The sequence below is a fragment of the Miniopterus schreibersii genome (genome assembly GCF_964146895.1).
Source record: "Miniopterus schreibersii genome assembly, chromosome: 8".
NCBI classification, from domain to species: Eukaryota; Metazoa; Chordata; class Mammalia; order Chiroptera; family Miniopteridae; genus Miniopterus; species Miniopterus schreibersii.
Genome location: NC_138109.1, coordinates 32,645,963 through 32,666,566, shown reverse-complemented (window position 1 = coordinate 32,666,566; position 20,604 = coordinate 32,645,963). Strand labels below are relative to the sequence as shown.

Sequence of the window (20,604 nt, the reverse complement as noted above, 5' to 3'; positions counted from 1 at the left end):
TAAAGAGACGGGTAGGGTTAGGATCGGACCTTGGGTTAGGGTTATGTTGAGGGCTAGGGATAGAGAGACGGTTAGGGTTAGGATCGGACCTAGGGTTAGGGTTATGTTGAGGGCTAGGGTTAGAGAGACAGTTAGGGTTAGGATCGAACCTAGGGTTAGGGTTATGTTGAGGGCTAGGGTTAGGGAGACGTTTAGGGTTAGGATCGGACCTAGGGTTATGGTTATGTTGAGGGCTAGGGTTAGGGAGACATTTAGGGTTCGGATCGGACCGAGGGTTAGGGTTATGTTGAGGGCTAGGGTTAGAGAGAAGGTTAGGGTTAGGATCGGACCTACGGGTAGGGTTATGTTGAGTGCTAGGGTTAGAGTGACGGTTAGGGTTAGGATCGGACCTAGGGTTAGGGTTATGTTGAGGGCTATGGTTAGAGAGAAGGTTAGGGTTAGGATCGGACCTAGGGTTAGGGTTATGTTGAGGGCTAGGGTTAGAGAGGCGGTTAGGGTTAGGATCGGACCTAGGGTTAGGGTTATGTTGAGGGCTAGGGTTAGAGAGGCGGTTAGGGTTAGGATCGGAGCTAGGGTTAGGGTTATGTTGAGGGATAGGGTTAGAGAGGCGGTTAGGGTTAGGATCGGACCCAGGGTTAGGGTTATGTTGAGGGCTAGGGTTAGGTAGACATTTAGGGTTCGGATCGGACCTAGGGTTAGGGTTATGTTGAGGGCTAGGGTTAGAGAGACGGTTAGGGTTAGGATCGGACCTAGTGTTTGGGTTATGTTCAGGGCTAGGGTTAGAGAGACTGTTAGGGTTAGGAACGGACCTAGGGTTAGGGTTATGTTGAGGGCTAGAGTTAGAGAGATGGTTAGGGTTAGGATCGGACCTAGGGTTAGGGTTATGTTGAGGACTAGGGTTAGAGGTACGGTTAGGGTTAGAATCGGACCTAGGGTTAGGGTTATGTTGAGGGCTAGGGTTATAGAGACGGTTAGGGTTAGGATCGGACCTAGGGTTAGGGTTATGTTGAGGGCTAGGGTTAGAGAGACGGATAGGGTAAGGATCGGACCTAGGGTTAGGGTTATGTTGAGGGCTAGGGTTAGAGAGACGGTTAGGGTAAGGATCGGACCTAGGGTTAGGGTTATGTTGAGGGCTAGGGTTAGAGAGACGGTTAGGTTTAGGATCGGACCTAGGGTTAGGGTTATGTTGAGGGCTAGGGTTAGAGAGACGGTTAGGGTTAGGATCGGACCTAGGGTTAGGATTATTTGAGGGCTATGGTTAGAGAGACGGTTAGGGTTAGGATCGGACCTAGGGTTAGGGTTATGTTGAGGGCTAGGGTTAGAGAGACGGTTAGGGTTAGGATCGGACCTAGGGTTAGGGTTATGTTGAGGGCTAGGGTTAGAGAGACGGTTAGGGTTAGGTTCGGACCCTGGTTAGGGTTATGTTGAGGGCTAGGGTTAGAGAGACGGTTAGGGTTAGGATCGGACCTCGGGTTAGGGTTATGTTGAGGGCTAGGGTTAGAGAGACGGTTAGGGTTAGGATCGGACCTCGGGTTAGGGTTATGTTGAGGGCTAGGGTTAGAGAGACGGTTAGGGTTAGGATCGGACCTCGGGTTAGGGTTATGTTGAGGGCTAGGGTTAGAGAGACGGTTAGGGTTAGGATCGGACCTAGGGTTAAGGTTATGTTGAGGGCTAGGGTTAGAGAGACGGTTAGGGTTAGGATCGGACCTAGGGTTAGGGTTATGTTGAGGGCTAGGGTTAGAGAGACGGTTAGGTTTAGGATCGGACCTAGGGTTAGGGTTATGTTGAGGGCTAGGGTTAGAGAGACGGTTACGGTTAGGATCGGACCTAGGGTTAGGGTTATGTTGAGGGCTAGGGTTAGAGAGACGGTTAGGGTTAGGATCGGACCTAGGGTTAGGCTTATATTGAGGGCTAGGGTTAGAGAGACGGTTAGGGTTAGGATTGGACCTAGGGTTAGGGTTATGTTGAGGGCTAGGGTTATAGAGACAGTTAGGGTTAGGATCGTACCTAGGATTAGGGTTATGTTGAGGGATAGGGTTAAAGAGACGGTTAGGGTTAGGATCGGACCTTGGGTTAGGGTTATGTTGAGAGCTAGGGATAGAGAGACGGTTAGGGTTAGGATCGGACCTAGGGTTAGGGTTATGTTGAGGGCTAGGGTTAGAGAGACAGTTAGGGTTAGGATCGAACCTAGGGTTAGGGTTATGTTGAGGGCTAGGGTTAGGGAGACGGTTAGGGTTAGGATCGGACCTAGGGTTAGGGTTATGTTGAGGGCTAGGCTTAGGTAGACATTTAGGGTTCGGATCGGACCTAGGGTTAGGGTTATGTTGAGGGCTACGGTTAGAGAGACGGTTAGGGTTACGATCGGACCTAGGGTTAGCGTTATGTTGAGGGCTAGTGTTAGAGAGACGGTTAGGGTTAGGATCGGACCTAGGGTTAGGGTTATGTTGAGGGCTAGGGTTAGAGAGACGGTTAGGGTTAGGATCGGACCTAGGGTTAGGGTTATGTTGAGGGATAGGGTTAGAGAGACGGTTAGGGTTAGGATCGGACCTAGGGTTAGGGTTATGTTGAGGGCTAGGGTTAGGGAGACGGTTAGGGTTAGGATCGGACCTAGGGTTAGGGTTATGTTGAGGGCTAGGGTTAGAGAGACGGTTATGTTTAGGATCGGACCTAGGGTTAGGGTTATGTTGAGGGCTAGGGTTAGAGAGACGGTTAGGGTTCGGATCGGACCTAGGGTTAGGGTTGTGTTGAGGGCTAGGGTTAGAGAGACGGTTAGGGTTAGGATCGGACCTAGGGTTAGGGTTATGTTGAGGGCTAGGGTTAGAGTGGCGCTTAGGGTTAGGATCGGACCTAGGGTTACGGTTATGTTGAGGGCTAGGGTTAGAGAGACGGTTAGGGTTAGGATCGGACCTAGGGTTAGGGTTATGTAGAGGGCTAGGTTTAGGGAGACAGTTAGTGTTAGGATCGGACCTAGGGATAGGGTTATGTTGAGGGCTAGGGTTAGGGAGACGGTTAGGGTTAGGATCGGACCTAGGGTTAGGGTTATGTTGAGGGCTAGGGTTAGAGAGACGGTTAGGGTTAGGATCAGACCTAGGGTTAGGGTTATGTTGAGGGCTAGGGCTAGAGAGACGGTTAGGGTTAGGATCGGACCTAGGGTTAGGGTTATGTTGAGGGCTAGGGTTAGAGAGACGGTTAGGGTTAGGATCGGACCTTGGGTTAGGGTTATGTTGAGGGCTAGGGTTAGAGAGAAGGTTAGGGTTAGGATCGGACCTAGGGTTAGGGTTATGTTGAGGGCTAGGGTTAGAGAGACGGTTAGGGTTAGGATCGGACCTAGTGTTAGGGTTATGTTGAGGGCTAGGGTTAGAGAGATGGTTAGGGTTAGGAACGGACCTAGGGTTAGGGTTATGTTGAGGGCTAGCGTTAGAGAGACGGTTAGGGTTAGGATCGGACCTAGGGTTAGGGTTATGTTGAGGGCTAGGGTTAGAGAGACGGTTAGGGTTAGGATCGGACCTAGGGTTAGGGTTATGTTGAGGGCTAGGGTTATAGAGACGGTTAGGGTTAGGATCGGACCTAGGGTTAGGGTTATGTTGAGGGCTAGGGTTAGAGAGACGGATAGGGTAAGGATCGGACCTCGGGTTAGGGTTATGTTGAGGGCTAGGGTTAGAGAGACGGTTAGGGTAAGGATCGGACCTAGGGTTAGGGTTATGTTGAGGGCTAGGGTTAGAGAGACGGTTAGGTTTAGGATTGGACCTAGGGTTAGGGTTATATTGAGGGCTAGGGTTAGACAGACAGTTAGGGTTAGGATCGGACCTAGGGTTAGGGTTATTTGAGGGCTATGGTTAGAGAGACGGTTAGGGTTAGGATCGGACCTAGGGTTAGGGTTATGTTGAGTGCTAGGGTTAGAGAGACGGTTAGGGTTAGGATCGGACCTAGGGTTAGGGTTATGTTGAGGGCTAGGGTTAGAGAGACGGTTAGGGTTAGGTTCGGACCTCGGGTTAGGGTTATGTTGAGGGCTAGGGTTAGAGAGGCGGTTAGGGTTAGGATCGGACCTAGGGTTAGGGTTATGTTGAGGGCTAGGGTTAGAGAGGCGGTTAGGGTTAGGATCGGAGCTAGGGTTAGGGTTATGTTGACGGCTAGGGTTAGAGAGGCGGTTAGGGTTAGGATCGGACCTAGGGTTAGGGTTATGTTGAGGGCTAGGGTTAGAGAGAAGGTTAGGGTTAGGTTGGGACCTAGGGTTAGGGTTATGTTGAGGGCTAGGGTTAGAGAGACGGTTAGGGTTAGGATCGGACCTAGGGTTAGGGTTATGTTGAGGGCTAGGGTAGGAGAGACGGTTAGAGTTAGGATCGGACCTAGTGTTAGGGTTATGTTGAGGGCTAGGGTTAGAGAGATGGTTAGGGTTAGGAACGGACCTAGGGTTAGGGTTATGTTGAGGGCTAGGGTTAGAGAGACGGTTAGGGTTAGGATCGGACCTAGGGTTAGGGTTATGTTGAGGGCTACGGTTAGAGAGACGGTTAGGGTTAGGATCGGACCTAGGGTTAGGGTTATGTTGAGGGCTAGGGTTATAGAGACGGTTAGGGTTAGGATCGGACCTAGGGTTAGGGTTATGTTGAGGGCTAGGGTTAGAGAGACGGATAGGGTAAGGATCGGACCTCGGGTTAGGGTTATGTTGAGGGCTAGGGTTAGAGAGACGGTTAGGGTAAGGATCGGACCTAGGGTTAGGGTTATGTTGAGGGCTAGGGTTAGAGAGACGGTTAGGTTTAGGATCGGACCTAGGGTTAGGGTTATGTTGAGGGCTAGGGTTAGAGAGACGGTTAGGGTTAGGATCGGACCTAGGGTTAGGGTTATGTTGAGGGCTAGGGTTAGAGAGACGGTTAGGGTAAGGATCGGACCTAGGGTTAGGGTTATGTTGAGGGCTAGGGTTAGAGAGACGGTTAGGGTTAGGATCGGACCTAGGGTTAGGGTTATGTTGAGGGCTAGGGTTAGAGAGACGGTTAGGGTTAGGATCGGACCTAGGGTTAGGGTTATGTTGAGGGCTAGGGTTAGAGAGACGGTTAGGGTTAGGATCGTACTTAGGGTTAGGGTTATGTTGAGGGATAGGGTTAAAGAGACGGTTAGGGTTAGGATCGGACCTTGGGTTAGGGTTATGTTGAGGGCTAGGGATAGAGAGACGGTTAGTGTTAGGATCGGACCTAGGGTTAGGGTTATGTTGAGGGCTAGGGTTAGAGAGACAGTTAGGGTTAGGATCGAACCTAGGGTTAGGATTATGTTGAGGGCTAGGGTTAGGGAGACGTTTAGGGTTAGGATCGGACCTAGGGTTATGGTTATGTTGAGGGCTAGGGTTAGGGAGACATTTAGGGTTCGGATCGGACCTAGGGTTAGGGTTATGTTGAGGGCTAGGGTTAGAGAGAAGGTTAGGGTTAGGATCGGACCTACGGGTAGGGTTATGTTGAGTGCTAGGGTTAGAGTGACGGTTAGGGTTAGGATCGGACCTAGGGTTAGGGTTATGTTGAGGGCTATGGTTAGAGAGAAGGTTAGGGTTAGGATCGGACCTAGGGTTAGGGTTATGTTGAGGGCTAGGGTTAGAGAGGCGGTTAGGGTTAGGTTCGGACCTAGGGTTAGGGTTATGTTGAGGGCTAGGGTTAGAGAGGCGGTTAGGGTTAGGATCGGAGCTAGGGTTAGGGTTATGTTGAGGGATAGGGTTAGAGAGGCGGTTAGGGTTAGGATCGGACCCAGGGTTAGGGTTATGTTGAGGGCTAGGGTTAGGTAGACATTTAGGGTTCGGATCGGACCTAGGGTTAGGGTTATGTTGAGGGCTACGGTTAGAGAGACGGTTAGGGTTAGGATCGGAGCTAGGGTTAGGGTTATGTTGAGGGCTAGGGTTAGAGAGACGGTTACGGTTAGGATCGGACCTAGGGTTAGGGTTATGTTGATGGCTAGGGTTAGAGAGACGGTTAGGGTTAGGATCGGACCTAGTGTTAGGGTTATGTTGAGGGCTAGGGTTAGAGAGATGGTTAGGGTTAGGAACGGACCTAGGGTTAGGGTTATGTTGAGGGCTAGGGTTAGAGAGACGGTTAGGGTTAGGATCGGACCTAGGGTTAGGGTTATGTTGAGGGCTAGGGTTAGAGAGACGGTTAGGGTTAGGATCGGACCTAGGGTTAGGGTTATGTTGAGGGCTAGGGTTAGAGAGACGGATAGGGTAAGGATCGGACCTCGGGTTAGGGTTATGTTGAGGGCTAGGGTTAGAGAGACGGTTAGGGTAAGGATCGGACCTAGGGTTAGGGTTATGTTGAGGGCTAGGGTTAGAGAGACGGTTAGGTTTAGGATCGGACCTAGGGTTAGGGTTATATTGAGGGCTAGGTTTAGAGAGACGGTTAGGGTTAGGATCGGACCTAGGGTTAGGGTTATTTGAGGGCTATGGTTAGAGAGACGGTTAGGGTTAGGATCGGACCTAGGGTTAGGGTTAGGTTGAGGGCTAGGGTTAGAGAGACGGTTATGGTTTGGATCGGACCTAGGGTTAGGGTTATGTTGAGGGCTAGGGTTAGAGAGACGGTTAGGGTTAGGATGGGACCTAGGGTTAGGGTTATGTTGAGGGCTAGGGTTAGAGAGACGGTTAGGGTTAGGATCGGACCTAGGGTTAGGGTTATGTTGAGGGCTAGGGTTAGAGAGACAGTTAGGGTTAGGATCGTACCTAGGGTTAGGGTTATGTTGAGGGATAGGGTTAAAGAGACGGTTAGGGTTAGGATCGGACCTTGGGTTTGGGTTATGTTGAGGGCTAGGGATAGAGAGACGGTTAGGGTTAGGATCGGACCTAGGGTTAGGGTTATGTTGAGGGCTAGGGTTAGAGAGACAGTTAGGGTTAGGATCGAACCTAGGGTTAGGGTTATGTTGAGGGCTCGGGTTAGGGAGACGTTTAGGGTTAGGATCGGACCTAGGGTTATGGTTATGTTGAGGGCTAGGGTTAGGGAGACATTTAGGGTTAGGATCGGACCTAGGGTTAGGGTTATGTTGAGGGCTAGGGTTAGGGAGACGGTTAGGGTTAGGATCGGACCTAGGGTTAGGGTTATGTTGAGGGCTAGGGTTATAGAGACGGTTAGGGCTAGGATCGGACCTAGGGATAGGGTTATGTTGAGGGCTAGGATTAGAGAGACGGTTATGTATAGGATCGGACCTAGGGTTAGGGTTATGTTGAGGGCTAGGGTTAGAGAGACGGTTAGGGTTAGGATCGGACGTAGGGTTAGGGTTATGTTGAGGGCTAGGGTTAGAGAGACGGTTAGGGTTAGGATCGGACTTACGGGTAGGGTTATGTTGAGTTCTAGGGTTAGAGTGACGGTTAGGGTTAGGATCGGACCTAGGGTTAGGGTTATGTTGAGGGCTAGGGTTAGAGAGAAGGTTAGGGTTAGGATCGGACCTAGGGTTAGGGTTAGGGTTAGGGTTAGGGTTAGGGAGACAGTTAGGGTTAGGATCGTACTTAGGGTTAGGGTTATGTTGAGGGATAGGGTTAAAGAGACGGGTAGGGTTAGGATCGGACCTTGGGTTAGGGTTATGTTGAGGGCTAGGGATAGAGAGACGGTTAGGGTTAGGATCGGACCTAGGGTTAGGGTTATGTTGAGGGCTAGGGTTAGAGAGACAGTTACGGTTAGGATCGGACCTAGGGTTAGGGTTATGTTGAGGGCTAGGGTTAGGGAGACGTTTAGGGTTAGGATCGGACCTAGGGTTATGGTTATGTTGAGGGCTAGGGTTAGGGAGACATTTAGGGTTCGGATCGGACATAGGGTTAGGGTTATGTTGAGGGCTAGGGTTAGAGAGAAGGTTAGGGTTAGGATCGGACCTACGGGTAGGGTTATGTTGAGTGCTAGGGTTAGAGTGACGGTTAGGGTTAGGATCGGACCTAGGGTTAGGGTTTTGTTGAGGGCTATGCTTAGAGAGAAGGTTAGGGTTAGGATCGGACCTAGGGTTAGGGTTATGTTGAGGGCTAGGGTTAGAGAGGCGGTTAGGGTTAGGTTCGGATCTAGGGTTAGGGTTATGTTGAGGGCTAGGGTTAGAGAGGCGGTTAGGGTTAGGATCGGAGCTAGGGTTAGGGTTATGTTGAGGGATAGGGTTAGAGAGGCGGTTAGGGTTAGGATCGGACCCAGGGTTAGGGTTATGTTGAGGGCTAGGGTTAGGTAGACATTTAGGGTTCGGATCGGACCTAGGGTTAGGGTTATGTTGAGGGCTACGGTTAGAGAGACGGTTAGGGTTAGGATCGGAGCTCGGGTTAGTGTTATGTTGAGGGCTAGGGTTAGAGAGACGGTTACGGTTAGGATCGGACCTAGGGTTAGGGTTATGTTGAGGGCTAGGGTTAGAGAGACGGTTAGGGTTAGGATCGGACCTAGTGTTAGGGTTATGTTGAGGGCTAGGGTTAGAGAGATGGTTAGGGTTAGGAACGGACCTAGGTTTAGGGTTATGTTGAGGGCTAGGGTTAGAGAGACGGTTAGGGTTAGGATCGGACCTAGGGTTAGGGTTATGTTGAGGGCTAGGGTTAGAGAGACGGTTAGGGTTAGGATCGGACCTAGGGTTAGGGTTATGTTGAGGGCTAGGGTTAGAGAGACGGATAGGGTAAGGATCGGACCTCGGGTTAGGGTTATGTTGAGGGCTAGGGTTAGAGAGACGATTAGGGTAAGGATCGGACCTAGGGTTAGGGTTATGTTGAGGGCTAGGGTTAGAGAGACGGTTAGGTTTAGGATCGGACCTAGGGTTAGGGTTATATTGAGGGCTAGGGTTAGAGAGACGGTTAGGGTTAGGATCGGACCTAGGGTTAGGGTTATTTGAGGGCTATGGTTAGAGAGACGGTTAGGGTTAGGATCGGACCTAGGGTTAGGGTTATGTTGAGGGCTAGGGTTATAGAGACGGTTAGGGTTAGGTTCGGACCTAGGGTTAGGGTTATGTTGAGGGGTAGGGTTAGAGAGACGGTTAGGGTTAGGTTCGGACCTCGGGTTAGGGTTATGTTGAGGGCTAGGGTTAGAGAGACGGTTAGGGTTAGGATAGGACCTCGGGTTAGGGTTATGTTGAGGGCTAGGGTTAGGGAGACATTTAGGGTTCGGATCGGACCTAGGGTTAGGGTTATGTTGAGGGCTAGGGTTAGAGAGACGGTTAGGGTTAGGATCGGACCTAGGGTTAGGGTTGTGTTGAGGGCTAGGGTTAGAGAGACGGTTAGGGTTAGGATCGGACCTAGGGTTAGGGTTATGTTGAGGGCTAGGGTTAGAGAGACGGTTAGGGTTAGGATAGGACCTCGGGTTAGGGTTATGTTGAGGGCTAGGGTTAGAGAGACGGTTAGGGTTAGGATCGGACCTCGGGTTAGGGTTATGTTGAGGGCTAGGGTTAGAGAGACGGTTAGGGTTAGGATTGGACCTAGGGTTAGGGTTATGTTGAAGGTTAGGGTTAGAGAGACGGTTAGGGTTAGGATCGGACCTAGGGTTAGGGTTATGTTGAGGGCTAGGGTTAGAGAGACGGTTAGGGTTAGGATCGGACCTAGGGTTAGGGTTAGGTTGAGGGCTAGGGTTAGAGAGACGGTTATTGTTAGGATCGGACCTAGGGTTAGGGTTATGATGAGGGCTAGGGTTAGAGAGACGGTTAGGGTTAGGATGGGACCTAGGGTTAGGGTTATGTTGAGGGCTAGGGTTAGAGAGAAGGTTAGGGTTAGGATCGGACCTAGGGTTAGGGTTATGTTGAGGGCTAGGGTTAGAGAGACAGTTAGGGTTAGGATCGTACCTAGGGTTAGGGTTATGTTGAGGGATAGGGTTAAAGAGACGGTTAGGGTTAGGATCGGACCTTGGGTTTGGGTTATGTTGAGGGCTAGGGATAGAGAGACGGTTAGGGTTAGGATCGGACCTAGGGTTAGGGTTATGTTGAGGGCTAGGGTTAGACAGACAGTTAGGGTTAGGATCGGACCTAGGGTTAGGGTTATGTTGAGGGCTAGGGTTAGGGAGACGTTTAGGGTTAGGATCGGACCTAGGGTTATGGTTATGTTGAGGGCTAGGGTTAGGGAGACATTTAGGGTTCGGATCGGACCTAGGGTTAGGGTTATGTTGAGGGCTAGGGTTAGAGAGACGGTTAGGGTTAGGATCGGACCTAGGGTTAGGGTTATGTTGAGGGCTAGGGTTAGAGAGACGGTTAGGGTTAGGATCGGACCTAGGGTTAGGGTTATGTTGAGGGCTAGGGTTAGAGAGACGGTTAGGGTTAGGATCGGACCTAGGGTTAGGGTTATGTTGAGGGCTAGGGTTAGAGAGACGGTTAGGGTTAGGATCGGACCTAGGGTTAGGGTTATGTTGAGGGCTAGGGTTCGGGAGACGGTTAGGGTTAGGATCGGACCTAGGGTTAGGGTTATGTTGAGGGCTAGGGTTATAGAGACGGTTAGGGCTAGGATCGGACCTAGGGATAGGGTTATGTTGAGGGCTAGGATTAGAGAGACGGTTACGTATGGGATCGGACCTAGGGTTAGGGTTATGTTGAGGGCTAGGGTTAGAGAGACGGTTAGGGTTAGGATCGGACCTAGGGTTAGGGTTGTGTTGAGGGCTAGGGTTAGAGAGACGGTTAGGGTTAGGATCGGACCTAGGGTTAGTGTTATGTTGAGGGCTAGGGTTAGAGAGACGGTTAGGGTTAGGATCGGACCTACGGGTAGGGTTATGTTGAGTGCTAGGGTTAGAGTGACGGTTAGGGTTAGGATCGGACCTAGGGTTAGGGTTATGTTGAGGGCTAGGGTTAGAGAGAAGGTTAGGGTTAGGATCGGACCTAGGGTTAGGGTTATGTTGAGGGCTAGGGTTAGAGAGGCGGTTAGGGTTAGGTTCGGACCTAGGGTTAGGGTTATGTTGAGGGCTAGGGTTAGAGAGGCGGTTAGGGTTAGGATCGGAGCTAGGGTTAGGGTTATGTTGAGGGCTAGGGTTAGAGTGACGTTTAGGGTTACGATCGGACCTTGGGTTAGGGTTATGTTGAGGGCTAGGGTTAGAGAGACGGTTAGGGTTAGGATCGGACCTAGGGTTAGGGTTATGTTGAGGGCTAGGGTTAGAGAGACGGTTAGGGTTAGGATCGGACCTAGGGTTAGGGTTATGTTGAGGGCTAGGGTTAGAGAGACGGATAGGGTAAGGATCGGACCTAGGGTTAGGGTTATGTTGAGGGCTAGGGTTAGAGAGACGGTTAGGGTTAGGATCGGACCTAGGGTTAGGGTTATGTTGAGGGCTAGGGTTAGAGAGACGGTTAGGGTTAGGATCGGACCTAGGGTTAGGGTTATGTTGAGGGCTAGGGTTAGAGAGACGGTTATGGTTAGGATCGGACCGAGGGTTAGGGTTATGTTGAGGGCTAGGGTTAGAGAGACGGTTAGGGTTAGGATGGGACCTAGGGTTAGGGTTATGTTGAGGGCTAGGGTTAGAGAGACGGTTAGGGTTAGGATCGGACCTAGGGTTAGGGTTATGTTGAGGGCTAGGGTTAGAGAGACAGTTAGGGTTAGGATCGTACCTAGGGTTAGGGTTATGTTGAGGGATAGGGTTAAAGAGACGGTTAGGGTTAGGATCGGACCTTGGGTTTGGGTTATGTTGAGGGCTAGGGATAGAGAGACGGTTAGGGTTAGGATCGGACCTAGGGTTAGGGTTATGTTGAGGGCTAGGGTTAGAGAGACAGTTAGGGTTAGGTTCGAACCTAGGGTTAGGGTTATGTTGAGGGCTAGGGTTAGGGAGACGTTTAGGGTTAGGATCGGACCTAGGGTTATGGTTATGTTGAGGGCTAGGGTTAGGGAGACATTTAGGGTTCGGATCGGACCTAGGGTTAGGGTTATGTTGAGGGCTACGGTTAGAGAGACGGTTAGGGTTAGGATCGGACCTAGGGTTAGGGTTATGTTGAGGGCTAGGGTTAGAGAGACGGTTAGGGTTAGGATCGGACCTAGGGTTAGGGTTATGTTGAGGGCTAGGGTTAGAGAGAAAGTTAGGGTTAGGATCGGACCTAGGGTTAGGGTTATGTTTAGCGCTAGGGTTAGAGAGACGGTTAGGGTTAGGATCGGACCTAGGGTTAGGGTTATGTTGAGGGCTAGGGTTAGAGAGACGGTTAGGGTTAGGATCGGACCTACGGGTAGGGTTATGTTGAGTGCTAGGGTTAGAGTGACGGTTAGGGTTAGGATCGGACCTAGGGTTAGGGTTATGTTGAGGGCTAGGGTTAGAGAGAAGGTTAGGGTTAGGATCGGACCTAGGGTTAGGGTTATGTTGAGGGCTAGGGTTAGAGAGGCGGTTAGGGTTAGGTTCGGACCTAGGGTTAGGGTTATGTTGAGGGCTAGGGTTAGAGAGGCGGTTAGGGTTAGGATCGGAGCTAGGGTTAGGGTTATGTTGATTGCTAGGGTTAGAGTGACGTTTAGGGTTAGGATCGGACCTTGGGTTAGGGTTATGTTGAGGGCTAGGGTTAGAGAGACGGTTAGGGTTAGGATCGGACCTAGGGTTAGGGTTATGTTGAGGGCTAGGGTTAGAGAGACGGTTAGGGTTAGGATCGGACCTAGGGTTAGGGTTATGTTGAGGGCTAGGGTTAGAGAGACGGATAGGGTAAGGATCGGACCTAGGGTTAGGGTTATGTTGAGGGCTAGGGTTAGAGAGACGGTTAGGGTTAGGATCGGACCTAGGGTTAGGGTTATGTTGAGGGCTAGGGTTAGAGAGACGGTTAGGGTTAGGATCGGACCTAGGGTTAGGGTTATGTTGATGGCTAGGGTTAGAGAGACGGTTATGGTTAGGATCGGACCGAGGGTTAGGGTTATGTTGAGGGCTAGGGTTAGAGAGACGGTTAGGGTTAGGATGGGACCTAGGGTTAGGGTTATGTTGAGGGCTAGGGTTAGAGAGACAGTTAGGGTTAGGATCGTACCTAGGGTTAGGGTTATGTTGAGGGATAGGGTTAAAGAGACGGTTAGGGTTAGGATCGGACCTTGGGTTTGGGTTATGTTGAGGGCTAGGGATAGAGAGACGGTTAGGGTTAGGATCGGACCTAGGGTTAGGGTTATGTTGAGGGCTAGGGTTAGAGAGACAGTTAGGGTTAGGTTCGAACCTAGGGTTAGGGTTATGTTGAGGGCTAGGGTTAGGGAGACGTTTAGGGTTAGGATCGGACCTAGGGTTATGGTTATGTTGAGGGCTAGGGTTAGGGAGACATTTAGGGTTCGGATCGGACCTAGGGTTAGGGTTATGTTGAGGGCTACGGTTAGAGAGACGGTTAGGGTTAGGATCGGACCTAGGGTTAGGGTTATGTTGAGGGCTAGGGTTAGAGAGACGGTTAGGGTTAGGATCGGACCTAGGGTTAGGGTTATGTTGAGGGCTAGGGTTAGAGAGACGGTTTGGGTTAGGATCGGACCTAGGCTTAGGGTTATGTTGAGGGCTAGGGTTAGAGAGACGGTTAGGGTTAGGATCGGACCTAGGGTTAGGGTTATGTTGAGGGCTAGGGTTAGAGAGACGGTTAGGGTTAGGATGGGACCTAGGGTTAGGGTTATGTTGAGGGCTAGGGTTAGAGAGACGGTTAGGGTTAGGATCGGACCTTGGGTTAGGGTTATGTTGAGGGCTAGGGTTAGAGAGACAGTTAGGGTTAGGATCGTACCTAGGGTTAGGGTTATGTTGAGGGATAGGGTTAAAGAGACGGTTAGGGTTAGGATCGGACCTTGGGTTTGGGTTATGTTGAGGGCTAGGGATAGAGAGACGGTTAGGGTTAGGATCGGACCTAGGGTTAGGGTTATGTTGAGGGCTAGGGTTAGAGAGACAGTTAGGGTTAGGATCGAACCTAGGGTTAGGGTTATGTTGAGGGCTAGGGTTAGGGAGACGTTTAGGGTTAGGATCGGACCTAGGGTTATGGTTATGTTGAGGGCTAGGGTTAGGGAGACATTTAGGGTTCGGATCGGACCTAGGGTTAGGGTTATGTTGAGGGCTACGGTTAGAGTGACGGTTAGGGTTAGGATCGGACCTAGGGTTAGGGTTATGTTGAGGGCTAGGGTTAGAGAGACGGTTATGGTTAGGATCGGACCGAGGGTTAGGGTTATGTTGAGGGCTAGGGTTAGAGAGACGGTTAGGGTTAGGATGGGACCTAGGGTTAGGGTTATGTTGAGGGCTAGGGTTAGAGAGACGGTTAGGGTTAGGATCGGACCTAGGGTTAGGGTTATGTTGAGGGCTAGGGTTAGAGAGACAGTTAGGGTTAGGATCGTACCTAGGGTTAGGGTTATGTTGAGGGATAGGGTTAAAGAGACGGTTAGGGTTAGGATCGGACCTTGGGTTTGGGTTATGTTGAGGGCTAGGGATAGAGAGACGGTTAGGGTTAGGATCGGACCTAGGGTTAGGGTTATGTTGAGGGCTAGGGTTAGAGAGACAGTTAGGGTTAGGTTCGAACCTAGGGTTAGGGTTATGTTGAGGGCTAGGGTTAGGGAGACGTTTAGGGTTAGGATCGGACCTAGGGTTATGGTTATGTTGAGGGCTAGGGTTAGGGAGACATTTAGGGTTCGGATCGGACCTAGGGTTAGGGTTATGTTGAGGGCTACGGTTAGAGAGACGGTTAGGGTTAGGATCGGACCTAGGGTTAGGGTTATGTTGAGGGCTAGGGTTAGAGAGACGGTTAGGGTTAGGATCGGACCTAGGGTTAGGGTTATGTTGAGGGCTAGGGTTAGAGAGAAAGTTAGGGTTAGGATCGGACCTAGGGTTAGGGTTATGTTTAGCGCTAGGGTTAGAGAGACGGTTAGGGTTAGGATCGGACCTAGGGTTAGGGTTATGTTGAGGGCTAGGGTTAGAGAGACGGTTAGGGTTAGGATCGGACCTACGGGTAGGGTTATGTTGAGTGCTAGGGTTAGAGTGACGGTTAGGGTTAGGATCGGACCTAGGGTTAGGGTTATGTTGAGGGCTAGGGTTAGAGAGAAGGTTAGGGTTAGGATCGGACCTAGGGTTAGGGTTATGTTGAGGGCTAGGGTTAGAGAGGCGGTTAGGGTTAGGTTCGGACCTAGGGTTAGGGTTATGTTGAGGGCTAGGGTTAGAGAGGCGGTTAGGGTTAGGATCGGAGCTAGGGTTAGGGTTATGTTGATTGCTAGGGTTAGAGTGACGTTTAGGGTTAGGATCGGACCTTGGGTTAGGGTTATGTTGAGGGCTAGGGTTAGAGAGACGGTTAGGGTTAGGATCGGACCTAGGGTTAGGGTTATGTTGAGGGCTAGGGTTAGAGAGACGGTTAGGGTTAGGATCGGACCTAGGGTTAGGGTTATGTTGAGGGCTAGGGTTAGAGAGACGGATAGGGTAAGGATCGGACCTAGGGTTAGGGTTATGTTGAGGGCTAGGGTTAGAGAGACGGTTAGGGTTAGGATCGGACCTAGGGTTAGGGTTATGTTGAGGGCTAGGGTTAGAGAGACGGTTAGGGTTAGGATCGGACCTAGGGTTAGGGTTATGTTGATGGCTAGGGTTAGAGAGACGGTTATGGTTAGGATCGGACCGAGGGTTAGGGTTATGTTGAGGGCTAGGGTTAGAGAGACGGTTAGGGTTAGGATGGGACCTAGGGTTAGGGTTATGTTGAGGGCTAGGGTTAGAGAGACAGTTAGGGTTAGGATCGTACCTAGGGTTAGGGTTATGTTGAGGGATAGGGTTAAAGAGACGGTTAGGGTTAGGATCGGACCTTGGGTTTGGGTTATGTTGAGGGCTAGGGATAGAGAGACGGTTAGGGTTAGGATCGGACCTAGGGTTAGGGTTATGTTGAGGGCTAGGGTTAGAGAGACAGTTAGGGTTAGGTTCGAACCTAGGGTTAGGGTTATGTTGAGGGCTAGGGTTAGGGAGACGTTTAGGGTTAGGATCGGACCTAGGGTTATGGTTATGTTGAGGGCTAGGGTTAGGGAGACATTTAGGGTTCGGATCGGACCTAGGGTTAGGGTTATGTTGAGGGCTACGGTTAGAGAGACGGTTAGGGTTAGGATCGGACCTAGGGTTAGGGTTATGTTGAGGGCTAGGGTTAGAGAGACGGTTAGGGTTAGGATCGGACCTAGGGTTAGGGTTATGTTGAGGGCTAGGGTTAGAGAGACAGTTAGGGTTAGGATCGGACCTAGGGTTAGGGTTATGTTTAGCGCTAGGGTTAGAGAGACGGTTAGGGTTAGGATCGGACCTAGGGTTAGGGTTATGTTGAGGGCGAGGGTTAGGGAGACGGTTAGTGTTAGGATCGGACCTAGGGTTAGGGTTATGTTGAGGGCTAGGGTTAGAGTGACGTTTAGGGTTACGATCGGACCTTGGGTTAGGGTTATGTTGAGGGCTAGGGTTAGAGAGACGGTTAGGGTTAGGATCGGACCTAGGGTTAGGGTTATGTTGAGGGCTAGGGTTAGAGAGACGGTTAGGGTTAGGATCGGACCTAGGGTTAGGGTTATGTTGAGAGCTAGGGTTAGAGAGACGGATAGGGTAAGGATCGGACCTAGGGTTAGGGTTATGTTGAGGGCTAGGGTTAGAGAGACGGTTAGGGTTAGGATCGGACCTAGGGTTAGGGTTATGTTGAGGGCTAGGGTTAGAGAGACGGTTTGGGTTAGGATCGGACCTAGGCTTAGGGTTATGTTGAGGGCTAGGGTTAGAGAGACGGTTATGGTTAGGATCGGACCTAGGGTTAGGGTTATGTTGAGGGCTAGGGTTAGAGAGACGGTTAGGGTTAGGATGGGACCTAGGGTTAGGGTTATGTTGAGGGCTAGGGTTAGAGAGACGGTTAGGGTTAGGATCGGACCTAGGGTTAGGGTTATGTTGAGGGCTAGGGTTAGAGAGACAGTTAGGGTTAGGATCGTACCTAGGGTTAGGGTTATGTTGAGGGATAGGGTTAAAGAGACGGTTAGGGTTAGGATCGGACCTTGGGTTTGGGTTATGTTGAGGGCTAGGGATAGAGAGACGGTTAGGGTTAGGATCGGACCTAGGGTTAGGGTTATGTTGAGGGCTAGGGTTAGAGAGACAGTTAGGGTTAGGATCGAACCTAGGGTTAGGGTTATGTTGAGGGCTAGGGTTAGGGAGACGTTTAGGGTTAGGATCGGACCTAGGGTTATGGTTATGTTGAGGGCTAGGGTTAGGGAGACATTTAGGGTTCGGATCGGACCTAGGGTTAGGGTTATGTTGAGGGCTACGGTTAGAGTGACGGTTAGGGTTAGGATCGGACCTAGGGTTAGGGTTATGTTGAGGGCTAGGGTTAGAGAGACGGTTAGGGTTAGGATCGGACCTAGGGTTAGGGTTATGTTGAGGGCTAGGGTTATAGAGACGGTTAGGGCTAGGATCGGACCTAGGGATAGGGTTATGTTGAGGGCTAGGATTTGAGAGACGGTTACGTATAGGATCGGACCTAGGGTTAGGGTTATGTTGAGGGCTAGGGTTAGAGAGACGGTTAGGGTTAGGATCGGACCTAGGGTTAGGGTTGTGTTGAGGGCTAGGGTTAGAGAGACGGTTAGGGTTAGGATCGGACCTAGGGTTAGGGTTATGTTGAGGGCTAGGGTTAGAGAGACGGTTAGGGTTAGGATCGGACCTACGGGTAGGGTTATGTTGAGTGCTAGGGTTAGAGTGACGGTTAGGGTTAGGATCGGACCTAGGGTTAGGGTTATGTTGAGGGCTAGGGTTAGAGAGAAGGTTAGGGTTAGGATCGGACCTAGGGTTAGGGTTATGTTGAGGGCTAGGGTTAGAGAGGCGGTTAGGGTTAGGTTCGGACCTAGGGTTAGGGTTATGTTGAGGGCTAGGGTTAGACAGGCGGTTAGGGTTAGGATCGGAGCTAGGGTTAGGGTTATGTTGATTGCTAGGGTTAGAGTGACGTTTAGGGTTAGGATCGGACCTTGGGTTATGGTTATGTTGAGGGCTAGGGTTAGAGAGACGGTTAGGGTTAGGATCGGACCTAGGGTTAGGGTTATGTTGAGGGCTAGCGTTAGAGAGACGGATAGGGTAAGGATCGGACCTAGGGTTAGGGTTATGTTGAGGGCTAGGGTTAGAGAGACGGTTAGGGTTAGGATCGGACCTAGGGTTAGGGTTATGTTGAGGGCTAGGGTTAGAGAGACGGTTAGGGTTAGGATCGGACCTAGGGTTAGGGTTATGTTGAGGGCTAGGGTTAGAGAGACGGTTATGGTTAGGATTGGACCGAGGGTTAGGGTTATGTTGAGGGCTAGGGTTAGAGAGACGGTTAGGGTTAGGATGGGACCTAGGGTTAGGGTTATGTTGAGGGCTAGGGTTAGAGAGACGGTTAGGGTTAGGATCGGACCTAGGGTTAGGGTTATGTTGAGGGCTAGGGTTAGAGAGACAGTTAGGGTTAGGATCGTACCTAGGGTTAGGGTTATGTTGAGGGATAGGGTTAAAGAGACGGTTAGGGTTAGGATCGGACCTTGGGTTTGGGTTATGTTGAGGGCTAGGGATAGAGAGACGGTTAGGGTTAGGATCGGACCTAGGGTTAGGGTTATGTTGAGGGCTAGGGTTAGAGAGACAGTTAGGGTTAGGTTCGAACCTAGGGTTAGGGTTATGTTGAGGGCTAGGGTTAGGGAGACGTTTAGGGTTAGGATCGGACCTAGGGTTATGGTTATGTTGAGGGCTAGGGTTAGGGAGACATTTAGGGTTCGGATCGGACCTAGGGTTAGGGTTATGTTGAGGGCTACGGTTAGAGAGACGGTTAGGGTTAGGATCGGACCTAGGGTTAGGGTTATGTTGAGGGCTAGGGTTAGAGAGACGGTTAGGGTTAGGATCGGACCTAGGGTTAGGGTTATGTTGAGGGCTAGGGTTAGAGAGACAGTTAGGGTTAGGATCGGACCTAGGGTTAGGGTTATGTTTAGCGCTAGGGTTAGAGAGACGGTTAGGGTTAGGATCGGACCTAGGGTTAGGGTTATGTTGAGGGCTAGGGTTAGAGAGACGGTTAGGGTTAGGATCGGACCTACGGGTAGGGTTATGTTGAGTGCTAGGGTTAGAGTGACGGTTAGGGTTAGGATCGGACCTAGGGTTAGGGTTATGTTGAGGGCTAGGGTTAGAGAGAAGGTTAGGGTTAGGATCGGACCTAGGGTTAGGGTTATGTTGAGGGCTAGGGTTAGAGAGGCGGTTAGGGTTAGGTTCGGCCCTAGGGTTAGGGTTATGTTGAGGGCTAGGGTTAGAGAGGCGGTTAGGGTTAGGATCGGAGCTAGGGTTAGGGTTATGTTGATTGCTAGGGTTAGAGTGACGTTTAGGGTTAGGATCGGACCTTGGGTTAGGGTTATGTTGAGGGCTAGGGTTAGAGAGACGGTTAGGGTTAGGATCGGACCTAGGGTTAGGGTTATGTTGAGGGCTAGGGTTAGAGAGACGGTTAGGGTTAGGATCGGACCTAGGGTTAGGGTTATGTTGAGGGCTAGGGTTAGAGAGACGGATAGGGTAAGGATCGGACCTAGGGTTAGGGTTATGTTGAGGGCTAGGGTTAGAGAGACGGTTAGGGTTAGGATCGGACCTAGGGTTAGGGTTATGTTGAGGGCTAGGGTTAGAGAGACGGTTAGGGTTAGGATCGGACCTAGGGTTAGGGTTATGTTGAGGGCTAGGGTTAGAGAGACGGTTATGGTTAGGATCGGACCGAGGGTTAGGGTTATGTTGAGGGCTAGTGTTAGAGAGACGGTTAGGGTTAGGATGGGACCTAGGGTTAGGGTTATGTTGAGGGCTAGGGTTAGAGAGACGGTTAGGGTTAGGATCGGACCTAGGGTTAGGGTTATGTTCAGGGCTAGGGTTAGAGAGACAGTTAGGGTTAGGATCGTACCTAGGGTTAGGGTTATGTTGAGGGATAGGGTTAAAGAGACGGTTAGGGTTAGGATCGGACCTTGGGTTTGGGTTATGTTGAGGGCTAGGGATAGAGAGACGGTTAGGGTTAGGATCGGACCTAGGGTTAGGGTTATGTTGAGGGCTAGGGTTAGAGAGACAGTTAGGGTTAGGTTCGAACCTAGGGTTAGGGTTATGTTGAGGGCTAGGGTTAGGGAGACGTTTAGGGTTAGGATCGGACCTAGGGTTATGGTTATGTTGAGGGCTAGGGTTAGGGAGACATTTAGGGTTCGGATCGGACCTAGGGTTAGGGTTATGTTGAGGGCTACGGTTAGAGAGACGGTTAGGGTTAGGATCGGACCTAGGGTTAGGGTTATGTTGAGGGCTAGGGTTAGAGAGACGGTTAGGGTTAGGATCGGACCTAGGGTTAGGGTTATGTTGAGGGCTAGGGTTAGAGAGACAGTTAGGGTTAGGATCGGACCTAGGGTTAGGGTTATGTTTAGCGCTAGGGTTAGAGAGACGGTTAGGGTTAGGATCGGACCTAGGGTTAGGGTTATGTTGAGGGCTAGGGTTAGGGAGACGGTTAGTGTTAGGATCGGACCTAGGGTTAGGGTTATGTTGAGGGCTAGGGTTAGAGAGACGGTTAGGGTTAGGATCGGACCTACGGTTAGGGTTATGTTGAGGGCTAGGGTTAGAGAGACGGTTAGGGTTAGGATCGGACCTAGGGTTAGGGTTATGTTGAGGGCTAGGGTTAGAGAGACGGTTAGGGTTAGGATCGGACCTAGGGTTAGGGTTATGTTGAGGGCTAGGGTTAGAGAGACGGTTAGGGTTAGGATCGGACCTAGGGTTAGGGTTATGTTGAGGGCTAGGGTTAGAGAGACGGATAGGGTAAGGATCGGAC

General features: G+C 50.9%; 1 protein-coding gene across 3 annotated transcripts in view; it reads left to right on the top strand.

The window, feature by feature from the left end:
* GLIS1 (GLIS family zinc finger 1) overlaps nucleotides 1-20,604 on the top strand; it is a 442,963-nt gene that overhangs the window by 176,798 nt on the left and 245,561 nt on the right. The window lies entirely within an intron of this gene.